This window comes from Chroicocephalus ridibundus, chromosome 9 (assembly GCF_963924245.1).
Source record: "Chroicocephalus ridibundus chromosome 9, bChrRid1.1, whole genome shotgun sequence".
In the NCBI taxonomy this organism is placed as follows: Eukaryota; Metazoa; Chordata; class Aves; order Charadriiformes; family Laridae; genus Chroicocephalus; species Chroicocephalus ridibundus.
In genome coordinates, this window is record NC_086292.1 from 36,938,970 (window position 1) to 36,961,166 (window position 22,197).

Consider the following 22,197-nt stretch of genomic DNA (forward strand, 5'->3'; position numbering starts at 1 on the left):
CATGGGAAATGGACTCATAGATCCAACCCTCGGGATACCGCGGAAGAAAAGCATTGAATTCAGAAGGGTCATTGCTTCCCTTTTACAACTAAATTTTTATTTCTCTTGCAATATAGAGCATGGTATTTTCCAGCAGAAGTGTTTTGTAATTATAGCAATTCCCAAAGTCTGTTTATTCTAATTGCTGCCTTTTGCTGCATTTTTGGATTTGCAGCTTAAGATGGCCGCTGTTGGCTTAATATTTCAGACTTAATGTTTACTGGGGAGCGGAAAATGCTTAGCTAAATTTTATGGTAACAGACGTGTTTACGTGGAACCTTTAAAAGATTCAGTGGAAAAAGTTTCCTCCGATTCCCTGCAGAATTTGCAACATCATTTTGCAGCACAGTTAATGAATGAGTTCCAGAGAGTAAAGCTGTCTGGTTTGCTTTCCCTAATTGAGATGTACAGAAATGAACGGAATGATCTAAGTGGTAAGGGGAGCAAAGTAACGCTTTTGAAGTCCTAACTAACTGCGAGAGGTTAGTTACACCAGCAAAGCCACCGCCATGTGAAAATATAAAATCCTTATCCTTTGAACAGGTACAATAATGAGCCTATTCTGCTTGGTTAGTCCTGACTAACCCACTGAAGTGGGAAGAAAATGAATGAAAAGCCGTTTCTTTCTCCATTGCCAGAGAACAGCTCTCAAAACAGCGCTTTTCAGCAGTACCCTGATTAGAATGGCTGGCGGCTCGGGGGACTTCCAGTTGCCAGCCTTGGCACCTCGCTGATTTTCAGCACTATTTGTTACTTTTTTTAAACCCAAAGCAAGTTGAAACTAATCAAAACACGCTTCTTTAACAGCCAGGGATTTCACAGCCAAGCCCTGCTTAAATTTATTCATGTAAATAGCTTTATCATTTTATAGGGTATGTTCTGAGTAAAATGAACAGACCTTCGTGTGAAATTGAATTTTAAAAAATCTTGATTTTTTTTTTTTCCCTTCCCCTCTCATATCTTTCCAAATGTGCCCTAAATTTTTGCCTGCACTAGGGTAACCTTGTTCGTACAATCTAACGTTTAATAGCCATATTGAATATTATCCCAAAGGTGAGTCAGAGCCTTCCTGAAATTTGCACTGAAGTCATGGAAAAACATAACCCCTGAATCAAGAAGAATTTATGGTCTTTCCTATATCTCCTGTCCCAAGGCGCAGATCCAGCCTCTGAAACTATTTGCTCCTCTTTAAAATAAGAAGCGAAATCCTCTGGTGTACACTGGCATAGTTCCACCTGCACTGATAAACCCGTACAGTTCTATACCAAGGGAGGGAGCATTCCCCTCATCAGATTTATTTTTAATAGGTTGACTGAAGAACAATGATCACTCTGGACCTAAAGAGACATAAGAATGGGCAAATATTATGGCTCTATCTACTTACGCAATGGCGAACAGGGAAATTAATGAATTATGAGCTATCCCTAGCATTAATATAAGCTGAAAATGTTCTTATTAAGCTGTTTTGATTGAAAATGTTGACTGATTGAAGGATTATTGGAAATGCATGTATTTTTGATAAAATTCCCTATGATTTCCTGTTAATCTCCCAGGTTGTCAGACAGCCCCTTCTTCCCATGTCTGCCGTTTGCATTAGCTTTGCTGCACAGATTTTGGCTGAAAAAGTGAGTTTTTCCTGTTGTGTAATAGGGAATCCAGCGCTCTGCTCCTCTTCAAACTAACAGAGCTGACATTGACCTTGGTCTTGTAGACTCAGTGTCATTTTGGAAAAAAAACAACAAACCAAACCAAATCAAACCAAAACCTTAACAAAAAAATGCGTGTGTATATATATATATATATATATATATGCAGAAATATGTATATACACACATACATTTTTCACATTTTCTCAGGAAATTTTTCATTCTTAATGACAACACAGCTCCAATAGACTTTTCTAGTCTTTCAGCAGTGTAAAGACTGCCTTTTAATCAGGTCTAATCTTGCATACACTTATGTAGATTTCCCTAATGATACTGTAATTTCATCTCTGTGACACCACAGGACTGACAGTAATAATTGTTTCAGCATTTGTTATTACCTACTGTCCAAAGCCTTTGTCATTTCATAGGATACCAAATGCTTTTATTGGGATACCCTACTTCTAAAATATACAGTGGAAAAATTACCGTTGTCATAAAATGTTCTAAATGTATGAAGCATGAAGGGAACAACCCTATTTCTCACAAGCTCTGCAGGATTAAATCACATACTTTGGGAGAACTGTTGCTTATTAAGAAATTATTTATGAGTTGAATTATATCACTTCTAAATATATAAAGAGTTGGGATGGCTTCCAACAATTACTAAAGAAGACAGACGAGTGGTGCTTTCCAATTAAATCAGGCTGACTTTATTTTTTTTAACTTCTCAGTGTCCTGTGTTCTTTCTTCTGTCTTTCCATGATTCAAGTAAGTAATGTATTAACCTTGTACAACTGATGTCTCGCATGTCTCCTCTTTGGTATCCTTTCATGTGGTGGTGATCAGTAGGAGTCTCTGTGTAGCTACTCACTACATGAAAGGTTTCTTTCTTGTCCATATAACTGCTGCTGCTGCTTAAGTACTTGCTTTTATTTAGGACCAGTTGTTATACAAATCTTCAAAGCTTATAACTTCTGAGGGCTCATTTATATTTGTATTGTTCATTCTTTGATAATGACCGTGTTAAAAAACCTGCAGAAAACAGTGCAGCACAGAAAACATTGACTTCCATGGTAGTGCCTACGCTGTTCAAGTTATACAACGAGACAGATGTAACTCCAAGACCTAGTTTATTAGCAGGGGAATAAAGACAGATTAATTAAACCCAAAAATGCCAAACAGGAAAATCCGCCAAGCCATAAAGCATCCTCTTTCCCTCTTCTATTGGACGAAACTCAGATGTTTACAGAGAGGATATGCACCACTGCTCATATGCTACTAGCACTTGTACCAGCTCTCCATACAGCAAAAAATTTCACAACTCTCCACAGAGCTTTGAGTTTATTTCCTAGGTAAACCAGATAGAAAGTAAAGGCTAGCACTCAGCCTAGATAAGTAAGACCTGGGTGGACATACCCAGACTAGAGCAGCCCGTGAACTTTTTCCAAGATGTCAGTGAAAAGGTACCTACGAAAACCCAGTCAATTATCTATAAGCTTAAATTTACTCTATAAGGATGCTTTACTGAAGAAAAGTTAAGTAATCTGCAAAATGAAACAAAATATTGAAAAATCACTGCAGTAGACTATTGGGTAAGTGTTTATTCCTTGGCAGATCACCCTTCCCATAGCTGGCTATAGTCATCGTTGCTGCAGAGTTCACTTTGTTCTATGCTCGAGGAGTATGCCTGCTCTGAACATAGGACCCACCTTTATTGCTGGGGTTGGAAGTTTGCCACTCCAGGAACTAATTAGAATTATTTATTTTTTCCAGCACTTTGGAGTAGATAGCAAGCTCATTTGGGTATCTGGCATATTTATTTAGCTCTGTTACCAGTTCATCTAGTTACCAATGATCGTTTACAAGATTTAAATAAAGGTTTCTCCTCCATTAGCAGTGGAAAATGAAACCAGATCGCGTTACTTGGAAAAATGAATTAAAATGATGGAAATTATTCTCGTACAAGACAGACAGAAATAGCCCAATGTAAGTGTATTCCTCAGTTGCCACTTGAAACAGCAGCCTATTTTGTGCTACGCCTTTCACTGATTCATTTCTAGGGTTGTTCTCTAAAAAGAATCTACAGTTAGTGGGTCTGAACTGCTGCTTTCTGTCAAGTGGAAACCGAGTGGCTGTTCCATAGCCTTTTTCCAAAAGCTCCTTTTGAAAGCTGAAACACTGGAGCACAGAGATCTGCCAGAGCGCGCCACTGGGAATGCAGGAATGCAGTCCTTGCCTAGTGTCTGTACGTCCGGCCAGCTCCTCCCTTTCTGCTACGACAATTCATGTGCTGTAATAGTGGCTATTGCTGCTCATGCCATACGTAGGAGTTTTAGCCAGAGGATTCGTGAAGCCAAATCCATTTGTCACGCGCCCGCATCTCCACCAGCCTTTACGAGGACTTCCCCGAAACAATGTTCCAACAGTACTCGGACTCGCAGGCAGGGCACAGTTTGACACAAACTGCTTTCCTTCCTGCAGAGTGCAATTACCCTGTCATGCTGCTCCATGTGACCATATATGAAGGGGTTGGCACTTATAGAACTATCTACTGTTTTCAATAAAGGCTTCTTTAGGTTTGTTTCAGGACCTCAAGTTTTCTGGGCACAGAACTACCATCTAAATCGATGCTTTTAAGACATTGCAACCATCTCCACGTGGGAGACAATACATTGGTAGTTCTGGCTGAGACGGACAGAATTAAAGTAGTGAAAGACGTGCCTTGGGTAGGGGGAGGAGAGTTTCTGACTAGGTGCAGAACACCTCTGCTTTTCCTTTACATTGCGTACGGGCAGCCAGAACCCTGGCTGCTCCCGCTGAGCGCAGTTCTTACTCTGCAAGTCCTTAGGAGCAAGCCAGAAGAGATGTAGTCTGTGAGGCGTTAGCCAAAGAGCACTCACAAGACAGCGGATGATTCTGTGATTATTATAGTGGAGCTACTCTAACTCATGGTTAGTTTTATTCACAGATTAAGCTCATAAAAGAGAATTTAAAGCCACTGTGCTAGGCTCAGGTAGGGCTGTCAGTCCCTCGGGTAACATTCCGTACAATCAAACGATGCATTAGATTTGGGACCCAGCAACAAAACTCGGCATCTCATTGAATTATACCACACCTCATTACATTTTCACAATGACATTCAAAGGGTAGTGGCACACTAAAATACATATTTATGTACTTCAAACACATGCCCTTAAACAGATTTTTGTGGAATGTCCACCGTGCTTTTTAAAACTGCATTCTCACGAGCCAGCAAGCTTTGTAAAACTCTTACCAACCACGATCAACCATGGATAATCTTTTGTGGCTAGAATTGAAGATTTTTCTTAATGCTATATTATCTGAGGGTAATGGAACATATAAAGAATCCCTACAAAACTTTTCAAATTGCTTAAGGCCAACATAAGCCCTTAGCATTTTGTGGACCGTAGATCCTTATTGAAGTGTATCTTACGGAGACCTTCTACGGAGACCCGTACGAATTTCACAGTCAGAGCTGGGATGGATAGAGGGAGGACTGAGAGAAGAGAAAGCCTTATCACCCTTTCGCCCCCAGTTCTGCTCAATTAATTAATTTCGTTATGTGCTTTCGGGTGGCCGTACAACCTGTCTTCCTCCCCTAGGTCGGGGCTGCATCCATCCCTGCTGATCGTACACTTTAACCTTCTGCCCCTTTGACAACAGCTAGTTGTTCAGCTCACTTCCAAAATAGCACTTAGCTGCTCCAAAAATTATCACAGCTTCTCTTTTGGGTCACAGACAATGTGGCCTCTGTCACACTGTTTATTTACAATACATCTTAAAAGCCCTCTGACATCCCAATAAGTAGTAAAATGAAATAATCATTGATTTCTTACAAGACGCATCAATCTTTATACCATTATGGAGAGGAAGGAAAATAGTGGCTTGAGTAATAATCAGAGTAATAACTTTTGAATTTCAGTGTGGAAATAGCAACACATACACAAACATACGCATACATTTAACAAATAAGGATTTTAAACATATTTTCTCATTTTTATAATTTGAAAGCGCTCAAAGCATACCGAACACAAATACCTTTCAGTTCCGGGTTGCTGAGTATGTCCTGCTTAATAAATCATCACCACGTGGCACGTTGGCTCTTATAAATAACCACTAAAATGAAGGCTGTCTAAGAGCGTAGATCTAGCCAGTTATTAATGTTACCGCTTAGCACCTGGGTAGTCTATGAGAGTCGCTGCTCAGTGAGAACAGAGAGGTCCACTGCATTTGCGTTAGAAAGGTCTTTCTGTAACGTCCCTATTTGGAAAAGAAAAAAGGAAAAGACACTGAAACAACTTTTCCTTTTCCTCTCCAAGCAGCAGTTATGAAAAGCCTCTCCACATAAAATTGAACAGAGAAAAAAAGGCTTTCACAGCAATCAGTTTCTGAGGTATTTAAAATTCCCTTACTTGACATAGTTCAAAAGTAATATTACTGCTACCACAAATTTGCTAGAAAGATAATGACAGATCTGTCCTGAGCTTCAAATAGCAGGCACTTGCTCATTGTTCTTTCACAATGAAATACCAAATTTTCACTCATGTTTGGAAATCAAATGACAAAATCCTTTGACTACAGCTACGTACAGCGAAGGCACTAATTAGAAAATTCCTTGGCAAATGACAAAGCCAAGACTCATTTCTGTTCAAGACCATGATGTTTAAACTTATTCAGGTAAATAAGAAATGCACAAGACGAGGACAATCAGATATATTTGTGTAACCTAAACAGATTTATTCCCAAATAATTTGTAGCAGATTCTTTTAATTTCCATATAAAAAGTGTACCTTCAAATTTTCTAAAAAAACCCCCAGCAGCATCTTTCATTTCCCACCTTCTCCTAAGCTGTAAATCTCTTCCCGCTGTATATGCTATGCATGTCAGGGAACAAGTTCCTTGGTTTTTTTAATTTATCCAATCACATCATCTTTGTCTTTGTACCCATCAGATTTCACACTCAAGCTGAGAATTTTCATTAAGGTTTGCAAAAGGGCAGATTTGGGGACACAGCTAATCATGATTCCTTTATTCTACCCAAGTATTATAAAACATTCTGGGAAATGTAAACTTTCCAAAGCTTTTTGCCATTTGAACATTTTGATTTAGAACGAATCCTCAGTTCTTCAGTTGTTTTGGTTTGTGCATTTAAACAGAAACTTTTCCTCTTCTCATGCTAGAAATCCCACTTCACACAGAGGCTCATTAACTACAATTTAGAATGGTGTAGGAATGATTACTCTACTGTAATGCTGCTGTTTCTTAGCAACCGTGAGAGATATGGTGAAGGATGTGAAAGAGAGACCCAAATAACATCGTTTCCAGATTGAGAACTTCCACCTAGACTAACCTGTTAGTGGTAAATTAATTTTAAATTTCCATTTGCCTTCTTCAATGCTATATCCCTTGCAGGCTCTAACAGTGTGATTTTCACAGTCCAAGATGGCACTTAAGCATTTAATTTCCACCGGGCTGATAATACCCGCTAGCTACTCCAAAAAACTTGTAAAATTTCATTAGAAAAATATTTTCCTGCTTCCTTCCCACATAATGACTTATGTCTAGCACTAACTCCTCACTTCATGGGAGTTTTACCAAAGTCAAACTGCAAGGTTAGGCCTGCTTCAGTGTTAAAACAATAAACAAAATTTATTTTATTTATTTTATTAATAGCAAAATTGGCAATTACATTTTCCCCCATAATGCCAGTAAAGTATTTCGAGCATTTAAATTGCTTTACTCTACTCTGAATTATTTCATATGTTAACCAATTTTACACTGCAAGATAAACAATGTTGTCACTGATTTTCAAAAATATTAACAGAATTTAAAAAACGGTCTGACAGCTGGAAGTCCAATTGAAAATCAAACTCCTTTAATACTTGCAGAATCTTTTTATGCCTTGCTATGTAGTCCTACTCTGCAATTGCTACTTGCATATGACATTGTCAATACTGCAGATTTAATTTTTACTCTGGAAGGGATGGAAGATCGGTCTCTGCCATCCTATTTATATTTTGCTTTTTGAGCACAGGAATGTCTGAAACGGAAAACCACATAGCAGACTTCAAAGTACCAAAGCGAGGATATAAATGAACTAATGGCTTAAAATAACATGAACCACGTAGTCAGATTTTGGTCTATGCATCTGAGACGCACAGAATGTGTGGCCATGGGAGATGCGCATGGTAACGCTGCTGCTCCTCACAGCCTCTGGAGCTGGGAAATTCCCAGCTGGAAGGGATGGAGGTCTGTGTGAGTATTGATAGACTCATGGCTAACCTGAGCGTCACAACCCCCACCACGGTGCAAAAGTCATAGAATCACAGAATTGCCTAGGTTGGAAGGGACCTTTAAGATCATCGAGTCCAACCATGTCTTCACCTCCAGTGTGTAAGGAAGTGCTGCAGCCTGTCATGGGAAATGCATCTGGCACAAAATGAGGAAAGACCAGTGGTGCTAGGATGCAATGTGGTAATCTGTCAGCCTTTCTACACCAGGACCTTCCTAATAGAGTCCAGGCCAAAGTGCCTTGCTGCTGTCTCACCTATAGCACAAGGTGCTCCTCATCAGCAAATCAAGGGTTTCACTGCTCAGCTGCACCTGGGGCTTGAAATGGAAGAGAGATGGGAGGAGGATGAGTTACCCACCACACCCACAGGGGGGGTAGGCACTTGTGGAAGGCTGAAATGCCACACGGACAACTTGCAAGGTGGGTGTGTAGCTCCTTGGTACTGGTGGTGTATCTTATGGCTCTTGGGGTTGTTACTTGTTGGAGGCTGTGAGAAACTTTTGTGCTGGTATTATGATGTACTTTGTTTTTCTTGCCTGGGCATTTGCTGCTGTGAGAGGTTGTGGGCTGGGCTGGAAGGAGCTTTGTTCTGACTTGGTGGCCATTCTGTGCAGCCTACAATAGAGAGCTTAGGGCCTGCATAGAGAATCTCTGCAAAGGACAGTAGCTTTTTCATGGTGCTACAGAGCGTGTATAGGGGTCTCATGGTCCTTCTCTGTTGCTCTGGCAGCAGGCACAGGTGGAACCAGGGTTTCTCTGGGTGGTCACTACAGTTTTGTTTCACTGTCTTATGGAACTGAGAGTGGATCCAACTGCTTGTCCAAGTTGGTTTTGTTTGTTTGTTGGTTTTTTTTTTTTTTTTTTTGCTGAAAGAAGCCTATTTAAGCATATAAAAATCTGAAGCTGTAATTCTTTAATCATAAACTTATAGTGGTGTCTGGCAGGGCATTCTGTAAGTCCTGCATGAACCAAGAAGCCATCTCTGAAGGCCCTGTGTGCTAATGCGTCCACTGGTCTGTCTGACTATGTATTTAAAGCATTCCTGTTTACTCTGTGACTTTAATATTCAGGTTAGTTTGGCAGCGTTTGAATTTTTTCTTGTTTAGGTTGTGTGGTTATCTGGGTTTGTTTGTTTTTTAAAGCAGAAATATTCTTTAACAGTCAGAAAGAAAGAAACTGTTCAATTAACCAATACAAGCAAGTACCTGCTCCGTGCCCAACGGTGTTCACAGGAAGACTGTTTTCTTGCAATGTAAGCTCAAAGGGTCCCTCAGAATACTGTTTTATTATATTTCAGCTGCTTTCTGTTGAGGTATTTTTATTTTCATCTGTGAGGCAGATGAATGTTTAACTCCTTTAATATTCAAATGAATACCGTCAAGGCTTGATTAGTTTATTTCTGGCAGCATTATTTCTGAACATCATGCCAATTGCTTTCCATAGTAGTCTTGTTCCTGCGTTGTATTTCAGTAATTTTCTCTGATGTGCTTTCCCTACATAACTCAGAGTGACTTTGTAGCACAGTCTTCAAAAGGGGAAAAATGACTTTTCCCTTGTCTCCCCATACAACAAAACTTAAGAAAACCTTTGTGCTAACAAATTCCAAACTTGTTGCTTGCAGGTAGATGGAAGAAAAGATCATACTTGGTTTGGAGTCTTATTTCCATAAAGCAGCCTGCATCTCTCTCTTCTCCCATAGTCTGGAGCTGAAGAGAGTCCGTGTTCTTAGCCTTGCCATACCCTGAATTCATAAAAGCTGAATGAAAGATTTGGTGTTCCTGGTTGTAGATGCAGCGGAGCAACTCAAGACCTGGTCCTCGCAGTGTTCAGTTGAGTGACCGCCTGGAGGGCATCTCACCTCCCTTCCTTTGTACGGAAAGTCAAGTCTGTAGGAGGAAGGCTAAAGTACCTTAAGTCTTTCCCATGTGGCTTAGGATGAGGCTGGAATCTGCAAGAGGACTCTGGAATACTCCCTCTGTTAAGATATAACCTAAAACCTACCAAACTTTGTTTCTTTCACCCATTCTTGTAACTGGAAAGGTTGTCTTCCCCCCCCGCCCTTCAGTCTGCTTAGATTTTTTCCATGGGAAAGTTATAGCACTATGAAGAAAGGAGTAAGGCTAACTATAATTCATAGGTTCTAACATTCCTTTCTTTTTTCTTTTTTTTTTTTTCTGATTAAAAATCAGATTCCTAAGACAGATGGTCTGTTTAGTCTATCTTAGGTCACTTCAGGAACAGTTCTACTTCTGTAAGACTGTTTTTTCCCTGCTATATATGGCTTTGTTATAACAAGATTAAAATAAAAACTCCAGATGTTCAATGTATAAAATCACTTTGTCAGGTTTGCCAGAAAGTGTATCTGCTCCTCAGCAACCGTACTTGGTATTAATTTGCCTCCTGGCCTCATGCACTGTTAATCTGTAAAACAATACGTCGTCAGTCTATAGGCTGGGAGTAGATGGTGTGTTTTTAATTGTGCAGAAATCCACCTTGCTCTTTTCCAGGTGTAATTTACACCTGCAAAGTGCTTCTAGTGGGCATTAGGCAAGTTGTGTCCACAACTATCTACAGGAGATAGTTATATTTTAGTATTATTTAAGGAGGGGAAGTTTGCCATTAGGTGTCAACAATGGCTAGTGGCTATGTGATATGTAAATACAGGATATTATTGACAGACCTCCAGGTGTAGTGTGCTGATGTTTTAGACTGTCTCTTTTCTGCTTTCAAAGCCAGCTGGCGCAGAAGGTGGCTGCACCTGGCTCCTAGAGGAACGTTAGCTTCCCAAGAGATGAGGGCAGTGCCTGCTGTGGTGACTAAGGATCGGTAACACCTGAGGTGGTGCTGGGAGGGATTCATCTGAATGGAACCTAGGGAGACAAGAATGGATTGTGAATGTGATCTGATAGCATAAGATACGCACACGTGATACACTCTGATCTCAAGCGTTGTTTGGCTACTGTTGGGATCAGTGGGCAATCTAGCCTAATCTACACAGATATTAACCGAAGTAATGACACTATCTAGAAAGACTGGAGCTTGTATCTAAAAGACTATCAGTGTTGAAAATGAGATGGAGTTAAGGACAGACTTTTAGCAAAGGTTATTCTGTCTGCTTGCATGGAAAGCAAAGGTAGGATAACAACTTGGTTTGGTGAAGGAAATTTTTGTTTATATCGCTGAACTAAGCTTCAATTTGCTGTGTATTGTTTCAGTATCACAGAAACATGAGGATGAAGGAACAAACTTTTTATCAATAATCTAATCCATTCCTTTTTCTGAGATAAGACTAGCAGGCTAGAAGAGATACTTGTCTAATCTGTTCTTAAAGACGAACATCCCTTCATAGCTTAATGCAATGCTTGACAGTTTGAAAGATTTTCTTAATGTCAGACTAAATCTCCCTGGCTGCAAATATGCTGAGTGCTTCTTGTTCTGTCTCCAGCAGACATCAATCCCTCTGCGCATTAACTAACTTTAACAAACTTCCAGTACGTGTGTGCGGGGAAAACGTTGTCCTGTAGTGATCTCATTTCTAGATTAAATAAGATGACCCTGAGAAGTGAGAGAAGGAAAACAACATTATCTGCTACAGCTGTTTATTAGTAATTCTTCAACCTGTGCTTCTACCAGCAAGATTACTGTCAGAGCCCTATTAATGGAAGGCTATGCCTCAGATGGACCTGATTTTTGGAGTTTGTTATATTTCAAGACAGGTTTCATCTGGCTTTCTAGAATTGGAGGTTTAGTGCCAGGTTACCAGATCTTGTCACCTTAGAACTGGATTTATTATTCCTTCCGCTGAGGCATTGCCTGAGATGAAGCAACAGAGGGCAGATGGTTTTTAAAGCACAAATTCACACCCTAGAAAGCCAGCTTCCTGCAGAAAAATCTTAACAGACAGGATCAGAAAATGTCCATATTCCTTGGCCTGCACACAAGAGAGCTTGGCAGCAACCAACCTCTTGACAAGATTATGGTGTAGGTGGCTGTTATATGTAAAGTCCACAGAAACTGTATTATGTGGAAGAAGTGGAACTTGGGTTATGAAGAACACAGAGTGACTTCACATGCTGTGGGGAATACTTTCACTCTGTGACTTCCAGGGGGTTTCCTGGGGAGACTGTGGTCTTTGACCATGGTGTGTGTATCGCAGTCATGGAAGAAAGCCTGCGTCTATCACTTGATCAGGATCTCTCTTTGTGCTTGATCCCACCCTGTATTTTGAAAGGCTTGTATCAGAAAATATGCCAGCAGTCATGAGCATATGAATTCTGCCGAACTTCTTTTGTTCTTGTAAATTCTCTTTGGGTGAAAAGCTCTCCTCATTTCAGTAAGAGGCTCCAGTATTAAAGGGGAAAAGCAAAACAACACCCAATAGTTTCAAATTGGGGATTCTATTTTTATTCCAAACATGCTTTCACTGCCAGAGATCTAGACAGTTGGAATCGGAAGCAAATGGAAAGATGGGGAGGGGGGCAAACATGAGTGTGTTAGCTGAATTGCTAGAAAATATGAATCTTCTACTTCTGTTTGTAACCCTCCTTTATTGTCTTATTGTATGCGGTAGCACTGCTTATTGGAAAAAAATAATTACAGTCATCTGTTTAATATGACAGAGTGTCAAGTGTGGTTAAGATAAATTAGTTCTCAAACTGCAGTCCTTCATGAAAGACTTCTGAAAGACCATATTGGATGCATATGTATCTTTCATATTTAAGACGATGTGTTAACTTCAGAGGTGCAGCTTCCTTATCAGGGATGGAAGTTCTCTTGTAACATACCTATACAAGTACCTACAGTGACCATGCACTGCATTGATATTAGTATTTATTGGTTTTTAATAAAACATCTTGGGGTTCTTCCTGCACGAATTCATAGTGAAAGACACACCTGACCTAAAAACAGTAAAGGTAAACAGGCAAAGCAGACCAGGAGTGGGAGGAGAAACAGACACAAGTGAAACATTTGCTTAAGGCTGTGATTTAGACCCTGCTGTCAGTCCAGTACTTCATCCATCAGCTTTTGAAAGGATATCATATGGGAGGCTGCACAAAGAAATAGGACTGGTATCTTTACAATGTCCTTAACCTTCAAATCCTATTTGCTTTGAAATTCAGGAAAGTGTTACTTAACAGAAATCTGGAGTGGCTAAGTTTGTTCTACGATATACAAATGACAGTTTCAATGTATTAAATTGGTGGACAAACTGTTAATATGGAAGTCCAGGCTTAATATGAATACAGTATTACTAATACATGCACCCACTGGGATGTTACATGAAGAAAGGAATCCTGCCACTCCGTTTTGTTTGTTTCTTTGTTTTTAGTCATGGAAAAACTGAAAAGAGAGGAAGAAAAAAAACCCCAAACCTGGAAAACCTTACTCAGATATTTTCTTTCCATTATTTTTACATATTAGCATGTGGAAACATGGTGAAGCTTCTTAAATACTGCCATTTTTTGTTACTCTGCATGTGTTTATTGCTGTATACTCTGTTAGAGCAGCTCTGAATTACATAAACCCCAAATCAGCTTTCCATCTGTTGAAATCTGACATATCTGGGCATATCCCAAGAGTATCCTCCCAATACCATTTAACTGTAGGCATCTAACATTTTCTCTGTGATGTCTGCTCTACATGAGTAACTGTGCTATTGCAGAATTGGTCACCCTGCTTTCAGTGCCTGTCCCGAGATAAACTTTTATTTGCCTTTTCACTGTAAATTGTTTTAGGCAAGCTAGCCTCTGTTTCCCCCTTACTATCATGAAAGGGGTGTGTGTGTATATATATGAGCCCAAGAGAAAGTAACTTTACATACCAATTTTATGTGTGTTTGCGTATATAAACTATTTCTTTTTTGGTGGATCTGCTAAAAACAAAACAGAAAAACCTCAACAAGAGAGATGTGCTACTTCAACTCCTGGTACAATCCAGGTGTGCTATCCTCAAGGCCTGAGAAAGAGCTGCAAAAGGCCAGGATGTAGGTTTTTCCCAGCAAAGCAGCAGCAGCAGCATTGTGTGCGGCTCTCTCTGGGGAGGCAGCTTCCAGGCCATGGTGCTCCCCAGGGTCAGCTATGGGGAGGCAGAGATTGATTTACCCCCAATACCAGTCTGCAGTTTTGGTGGCGCAAAAATGCTCTGTAACATTCTCTTCTTCCCCAGAGCTGCTATTACCCAGTGTACCTCTCAAGAGTTGCAGAGCCTGCACCTTCTATGACTTATTCAGGTCTTGACATTTGTTAAAAATACTTAAAACTTAGCTTTAAAGCCTCACCTACTGATGTGTGTACGCCTCCCATTCATGATTACAGGGCTTGATCATTACTCGAGTGAAAAACGTGAACCAACAAGATAATGATTTCCATTCTGCAGGACGCTGTTCTTCTTGCTAAGCTGTTTCTGATGTTCTGTGTATTCTTATGAAGGAAACTGCTTTTATATTGCTTGTTATGTTTCTGCCTCTAGGGATGCTGTCAAAAAAACCTACTGAAGCCTATGACTTGAAAGTATTTAGCTTTTCTATATATAGCATTTCCTTACTTAAGGAAAATTACTTTTGTCCATTTTATATATGTATAATGAAGCTTAGTTATATTCAATTGTATGCTGTTAGCATACAAAAAAATGTTTTCAGCCCCCAAAAATGTTAGACCAAGGCATTTCAAACCAAATGAATTCAAGTAGATAGCTGTAAAACTTTCAGCAACAAAATTGCTGTGAGTTTCATGAGCTTTATGATGTCATGTGTATTTTTATCACTTTATCATGGTAAAGAAGCCACATTGCTTTAAAAGCAAGCTAAGTACTTATTTAACCTTATTTTCAATCTCTTTAATAATATATGATCTGTAGAGCAGACAGAACTTGTATTTTAGTCATTTATTAAGTGAGTAAGCATGGGCATCAACTGTCCCTAAGTTATAATCCCTATTAAGAAGTGTAACTACTGCTTTAATGTCTGTGAAAGTGAGGAAAGAAACAAAGTATTCCAGAACTAGTTGTATCATAATGGTGCACATGCTATCTGAATTTCCATCAAATGTGGCTATGAGGAAGAAGGAACTCCAAATATAGAAAAGCTGTTTCGGTAACGAGTATATAATCAAAAAACCTCACAGTCTGTGGTTGCCTGCGTTGGTTATTTAGTATGTCTAGTCATTCTTTATTTCAGTGCACAGCCAGAAGTATTTCACATGCACCTTTCTACCTCCTTGTCATTGACTGCAATAACTGCAAGGAAATGAAATTCTGTTCTATGAAAATATGGAAAACACTGAATAATGGCTCCCCCCACCACCATCATCCTTATTCTCTTCCTACACATCACTTCTCCGTCTTAATACTGCTCAGCTGTTGCTAAGGCAATATTTTCCTAGAGAAGTTCTAAAAGGTAAATACACAGAGGTTTAAGCAGTGCAAGAGCAACTGTTACCCATCTTCTGGACGTGGATGGGCAAGTGTAGACATAGCTTTTGGGAATTTGAAAGCTGCACAAACATCTTGGCTGCAGAATCATGCAATGTGAGCGTGTTTCTGCTGCACCAGGGCAGAGCTGTGCTTGCCCTGTCTCTCTCCCTGGGCAGGACGGTGTGTCCTCTTCTGCTCTGGCAGATCCCACACAAGATGTTGCCGACTGAGGACAGATGAAGTGGGCTGAGCATGTAGGGTTAGCGATCCAGAGAGATGCTGTGATGGAAAATGTTTCTAGCCACCCTGGTGATGGAAGACAAAACTTAGGTGTCAGAGTGCTGCAAAGGGCAGACTCAGCTCTGATTTGAGTTTGATTCAGCTAAGCCAGGTCAGTGGTGGAGTGGAAAGGTGGATGCAGGCACTGTGTTGGTGTTCTGGTGAACCTGTACCATCTTGGCAATTCCCCTGCTTCAAGTCCTTTCCCTAAAGCCTCCCTTGGTGCATTTCTGTGCTCTTATCCTTGTGTCATTGGCAGAAGAACATTGAAAGAGACATTCTTGTCCTAAGTGAAGGAGAGTTTGGTTTCTAGAAGCACCTTCACTGCCTTTTCACGGCTGTTTAAAGCTGCTTCTTACTTTCTAGAGGCAATCTCTGTGAATCCTCTTACAATATCTTCTCATTTAAAATTATTAAACTTTTAGGAAAACATATTGTTAAACTTGGGTGGGGGGTATCTGCATGCCATGGGTCATCACAATACTCTGCAAAAGGGGGCTAGGTTCTGTTTTCCTTTATTCCTTGTGATTAAGCTGTGTCACTAGAAAGCAGTGACCTCCTTTGATCAGTGACAGTCGCAGGCTGCTGTGTCTGGAGAGAAATGCAATTCTCCTCTGGACCTGCTATTCAAGCCCAATGATTTGATCTTACAGAGGTGAGATCTTACTGTCTCTCCAAGTAGGTGTTTGTTCAGGAATGCACTCTGGAAACACCAGGGAGGCTCTTTTTATCTGTGGAGACGCTATTGTGTTCTCACTTTCTGGCAAATATTGCATCTACCTGTTTCAGCATTTCAAAATCAAATTAACTTTCTTGTTCTCAACATGCTTTACTAATAAAGATGACACCGATCTCATTTGCAAGCCTACTGTCTGTATTGTTTGTTTGCCAGAGGAGGCAGGTTAGTTCCTCTGGCAAGGCACATCTGTTTCTAATACCTCTAGTGACAAAGACAAGACAATATCTCACTCCCATCAGTTTTCCCTTTCATGAAATATAACCTGATAGCATTTACTCACTTTCATAGTGGCAGAAATCATAAACCTAAGAATATTTGAGAAGAAATGAGTTAAGGAAGAAGAAGAATCAGGCTGATACTGGAAGAGTTGAGGCTTGCAAAAGAATAGCATATTGGCTGAGGCACAGGGGAAATGAGATCAGTTATAGGCTAGAAAGATGAGGGTATATGGAGGACAAACACAAACAAATTATTAGTGTAAAAGGTGAGGATGGGTGGAAAGATAAGGAATACAAAAACATTCTAGAGGTTAGATGGAGAATATAGCCAAAATCTTGGTATGTGCATTCCTGCAAGGGATTTAACCTCTTTGGTAGCATGTGGCAGTCAAAGGGAGGGTGCATGAGGACTTTTGACCTTCCTTGCCTTCTGCATGCCAAAGTATGCTGTATGTGCCAGGCCTTTTCTCCAAGCATGAGGTATTTCTGCGTGTCCTCCCAGGATGCAGTTCCACTCACTGTTCTTGATGGAGTCAAAACATCCATATTTACCAGCACAAGCTGTTGCATGTAGCAACATAACATTGAAAGTGGCTGTGTGTTTTGATTCTTCATAGCTATGCTCTTAAACACGTAGCCCAACTTTCTCTTGAACTTGTTGAAGTGAATGGTAACAACTGGTTAAAAAGAACCCTAGTTCACAGTTTGGAAGTCCGCCTCAAAACTACAAGAGACCTCGTGGTCTGGAGGATAAACAGATACCAGCTGACTAACAACAGAGTACTGGGACTGCTCGAAGCCCTCAGGCATCTGATTTAATCCAAATTTTAAAGTTAAATCATGGAATTGTGGAGAACACTGGTATTCATCGTCCTTAAAATGATTTGTTCTTGGCTTTCCGTCAATTCTGTATGATTTCTGTAAGGGGAAGTGCTTTGTGGAGAAATGCCAGTGGTGACTGTTCTGGATGAGTATACTGGTCTGGTTTTTTTTGTGGTGGTGTTCTTTTGTGTGGTTTTTTTGGTTGTTTTGGGGTTTTTTGGGGGGCAGCGGTGCAGGCAAGAGTGAAATCTCGGCCATATCTGCCCCAAGGATACAAAGTGTTATGTCATTCCTTCTTATGCAGTATGATATCTGATACCAGCCTTTAAGAATTGATATGGAAATAGACTCTTAAAAACAAGCACAGGTAAGACAGAAGCCAGAGAAGCCAGAGAGACCTCATAGCTGAGGTCAGGTGAGATTTATATGAGAGAAGCTGGTTTCTGATACAGATGAGTTTTAATCACTGGACAAAAACTTCCTCTTTTAGTTAGCCTGGTATGTTTAAAAGGCACCAGTTAGTCCAAGTTGGTAAGAATGAGGTATACTGGCACTCTGCGAAGTTTCTGGAAGCAGTCTTTACATGTACTTGGGCTTGAACTTTTTATCCCATTCCTAAATCTGTAATTCAAGTCAACATTTTTCCTCACTGATTCTTTATCATTTTCTGAGAAATCCAGTAGCTGTGCATCATAATGACTGTACTGATTATTTTTGCATCTACTACTAAATGTTTCTCCTAACAGTAGAGATCACTAATGAAATAATGTATCAAAATAGTAACGAGTATCAAAATATTGAGGCACCAACTACAACTTGCTTTGAAATGAACATGAAGGTCACTCTTGGTACTCTTAACCTCCCTGACTTCTGGGAGTGAAGGGGAAATGATGTACAAATACACAAAGCTAAAATTAAATGCGAGTAAACAAAACCCACAGACATTCACCTGGCATAACACTACATGGTCCAGAGGTTTTGTTGGAAAAATCACCTGAAGGATGGTTATCTTAATTAAAAAAAAAAAACCACAAAACAACAAAACCAAACACAAATAACTCAAAAACCTCACTTTGAAAAGTCAAAGAAACTTGTATTTGTTTGATCTGTGTCTGTCAGTGATTTGACCATGTAAATTATTTGCTCTAAAAGTAAAGTACTTGGAAAGGAAACAGTAACACAATAATAGTGTTAATACATTTCTTCAAAGAGAGAAAACTTTAGTTTTTCCTATAACCAGCTACTTGGTTAAACAAAGTTAATGCCAGAAATGAGATGCTCATTGGTGGTTGTGAGGTATTCTGCTAATTTTACTATTTGTATTTCATAAGATTATCTTTCATATTAAGAAGACCAAAGGGAATGTCTTTTATGGTGAAGTGCTTGTTTCGTATCATAGATGGAAATAACCTTCCTGCTCTATTGTCTGTTGTTACACCAAGAGATGTTAGACAAAACCTGTATCTGTACAGAGGGACTGGTCACACTGTTCCTCTGTAGGAAGGCTAGACAGAACCAACTGATAAAACTTGACTTAAAACAGAATCTGTACCAAGGAGGGATTTGTGACCACTGGAAAGGACAGCAAAGTGACTTTTGCTCTTTCTCAGCCTTTTCCATTAAAGACAGCTGCCTTAAAAAGCAGAAAAATCACTGGCTACCAGCCAGCATCTGAGCTCAATCTCGGCTTCTCAAGAAGTTTGGGTCTTAGGTATAAAGTCATAATTATTGCAACAAGTTAGTCTCAGCTTCCTATGAGTAGGGTAGTCTTGTCAGCCTGTAAGATGCCCTTCCATAATCGAACTGGCAGAGAGATTTCTGCAGACAAACAGCAAATAACACACTTTTAATTGGGCAAGGCTCCAAACCCTGGTCTTGGCCTGAGACAACTGCCATGAGAGAGGTCTGCAAGCAGTCCAACAGCCCGGATGGCTGTTAGCAGCGCACTAGAAGTCACAGTAATAGTGAAGAATCTCCGCACCCTGCTCTGGCCACAGGGGCTATGTCTGTTGTGTTGTGTTTTTTTTTTTTTAAAAAAAAAAAAACAAACAAAGAAACCCCCCCAAAAAAACCCCAAACCACAAAATACCTGGGACAGAACCTGTAATACATGCATCTTATTGCCATCTGGATGCAAGCTGAATTCTTTCCCACACTCCACGTTGTTTAATTCATACCGGCCACTGTTATCCTCTGTCTCATGCCAGGACATCTTGTGGGAGGCTATCTGGCATGGGCTGAAACAGTGCCAGAAAGTATATTAATAGATAAACAGTTTAGAGGATAGTGTACCACTGCTCAGGCCCAAAGCTGGGTCCTGCTTTGTTTACGAGAAAAGATAGTCAGTGTTCTTAGAAAGGTACAGGGTCTCATACTTTCATGGGACCTGAGAGGGCCTGTCACCCCAAATCTGATGTTGTGGGTAAAATGTAAATACAGAAGGCTCCCCAGGCAGGTCAGAGTAGTTCTGGAAGAACCTTTCTCATCTATCTTGCCTAAAGTTTTCCTTTTTACCTGGTGTTCATAGCTTTGTTCTCCTGTTAACAACAAAATAGGGTGACCTACCATTCCTACCATGGTTTAGCCTTTGGTGTAGATGAGCAGAAAGGCTAAAAGATTTATTTCTTCAAACAGGAAGTGTGAGGTTTTTAAGGAGATGCACTCATTGCCTTGTCATCCACTATTGTCAAAATATCACATCAAATGGAACCCACCCTCATCCCAGGCCTTTGGCAAGCAGACAGGAATGGTGTATGGCAGGATATTGCTTCATGTTCCTATCTATGAACTTCATCTGGCATCATAAATTCCTGCACCAAGACTTTTCCATATCCACGTATTAGAAAAAGCAGAGGCTTTCTGTTCACTGACTGCTAGCAGCATCATAATTTCAGGTGGGAACATCTCAGTTTGGAGCTACAGAGAGCCCCTTACAACTACCATTCGCATAAGTAAGTGTAAAATCAACTTCCTTGTCTGAGAAATGGTCTGTCTCTGACCTGGCAAAATTGTGGCTGGCCTCTGCCTGCTATTTGTGTGTCTGGGTGGCACTAGTGTACCCCATCCTGAAAGTGAGTAGTTCTGGTCAAGAATATAAAATATGTATGCACTAAGATAACTTAACACAACATACTTCATGTGCCTGCTAGGAGAGTCAGATTCTGCTTCACCTGTGGCAAGTCCTTCTGAGGCTACATGTTTTCATATGTCATCCTTTCAAAAGTAGTAAGAAACTATCAAAGCTACTGAGAAGAGTTGTTACATCATACACTATCAGCTATTGTTGCTCAGCTGCCTCATCCACAGATGTTGCTATCGCACAAGCGGGTGAGCTTGGGCTTTAATCCAGTGCTTCACGAAGCTCTTGTTTCCACTTGAGTTTAAAAAGAACAGAAGCCTGAACAAGTTGACCTGTTCAACTAAACTGTCTATTCTGCTTATCCAAGTTGTCTAGTCAACTTGACAAAAGGATTATTTACAATCTTTATTATTGTCACAGTATGATTAGATATTTTTTGCCCTTCAAAGTTTTTACTTCTTTTTCAGTTGGACAAGGCTCACAATCTGACAGTAACTGTGCTGAAGAGGGGTCTGTGTGTAAATCAGCAGCCCAGGTGTTTCCTAGAGGGAACAGTAAAGAGATCAAAAAAAAAAATCGCCCAACCAGGCTCTTGGCTCACATGCCTGCCCTAGCTGCTGCTCTTACAGGCAGTTGCTGCCTGCTCATCCTGAAGTGTCTCTTGCCCACTCCGTCTTGGCAGAGAAACTTGGACACGTGCTTGCCTCCACTTGCAGTGTGATCAAAAAAATCCCTGTAAGAGAGTTTAGAGCATGGGTTTGCATGACATGCTAGTTCATGTCTGTCATCTGTCCATCTTTTTTCAACTAGCTTTTGTTTTTTCCTTTGTTTTCCAGCAGAAGGGAAGGGAGAGCCCTTTATTAGACCTGTGTTAGAAAGCACTTTGTTACAGACCACTCAAAATATTTTTTTTTCCTTGGTTGTTGTTTTGTTGCGCTTTTTTTTTTCCAGCTTCCATACTTAGAACATGATGTTATCTACCCCTTCAGCTGGCTTGTCTAAAGTCCAGTAAATATTATTGCCTATCTGACTTAGACCTTTTTATGTAGAATCAAAACAAGGCTCTGTTAAATCAAAACCCTCTTTGTTCAAACACCCGAGTATTCCCTATGGCAAAGTATACCTTTTGTTGTGATAAACATTGTTCAAATGACCATTGTGATACTGCAAAAAGAGTTATAAAATGCCTACTTGCACTTTATATCACATAAGCATGTTACTGATGCCTCAAATAATGAAGCGCTAAATACCTTACGCTAGACTTTCTAATTTACTTTATATTTACAGGAATATATTAGCTCTTGAATGGCATTTAATTCTGTAAAACGGTGATTAAAATATGTAATAGGCATAAAAGATTAATATCACAAAAGTACAGGCAGTTCACGTAGCATGATAAATAACTTGCAGAAAAAACTATTTGCTAAGCATTGCAAATTAAATAATATTACAGCTCCAGAAAAATTATTCACGTCTGCCAGGGCTGTTTTACAACAGTAAATAACATTTAAACATGTTTTTACTAAGTATATATTTATTGTCCAGAATAGAGTTCAGACAACTTATCCAATAATTTTAAATTCATTAATATTTTTGTGCCAGCAGTTGCAGGGAAAGATCTTGGCCCTATTGAACACAATAATAAGCCTCCC

At 40.0% G+C, this 22,197-nt stretch overlaps 1 protein-coding gene across 1 annotated transcript in view; it reads right to left on the minus strand.

Annotated features, from left to right (window-relative positions):
* TNFAIP8L3 (TNF alpha induced protein 8 like 3) overlaps nt 1-22,197 on the minus strand; it is a 49,364-nt gene that overhangs the window by 22,841 nt on the left and 4,326 nt on the right. The gene's annotated exons all lie outside the window — the stretch shown is intronic.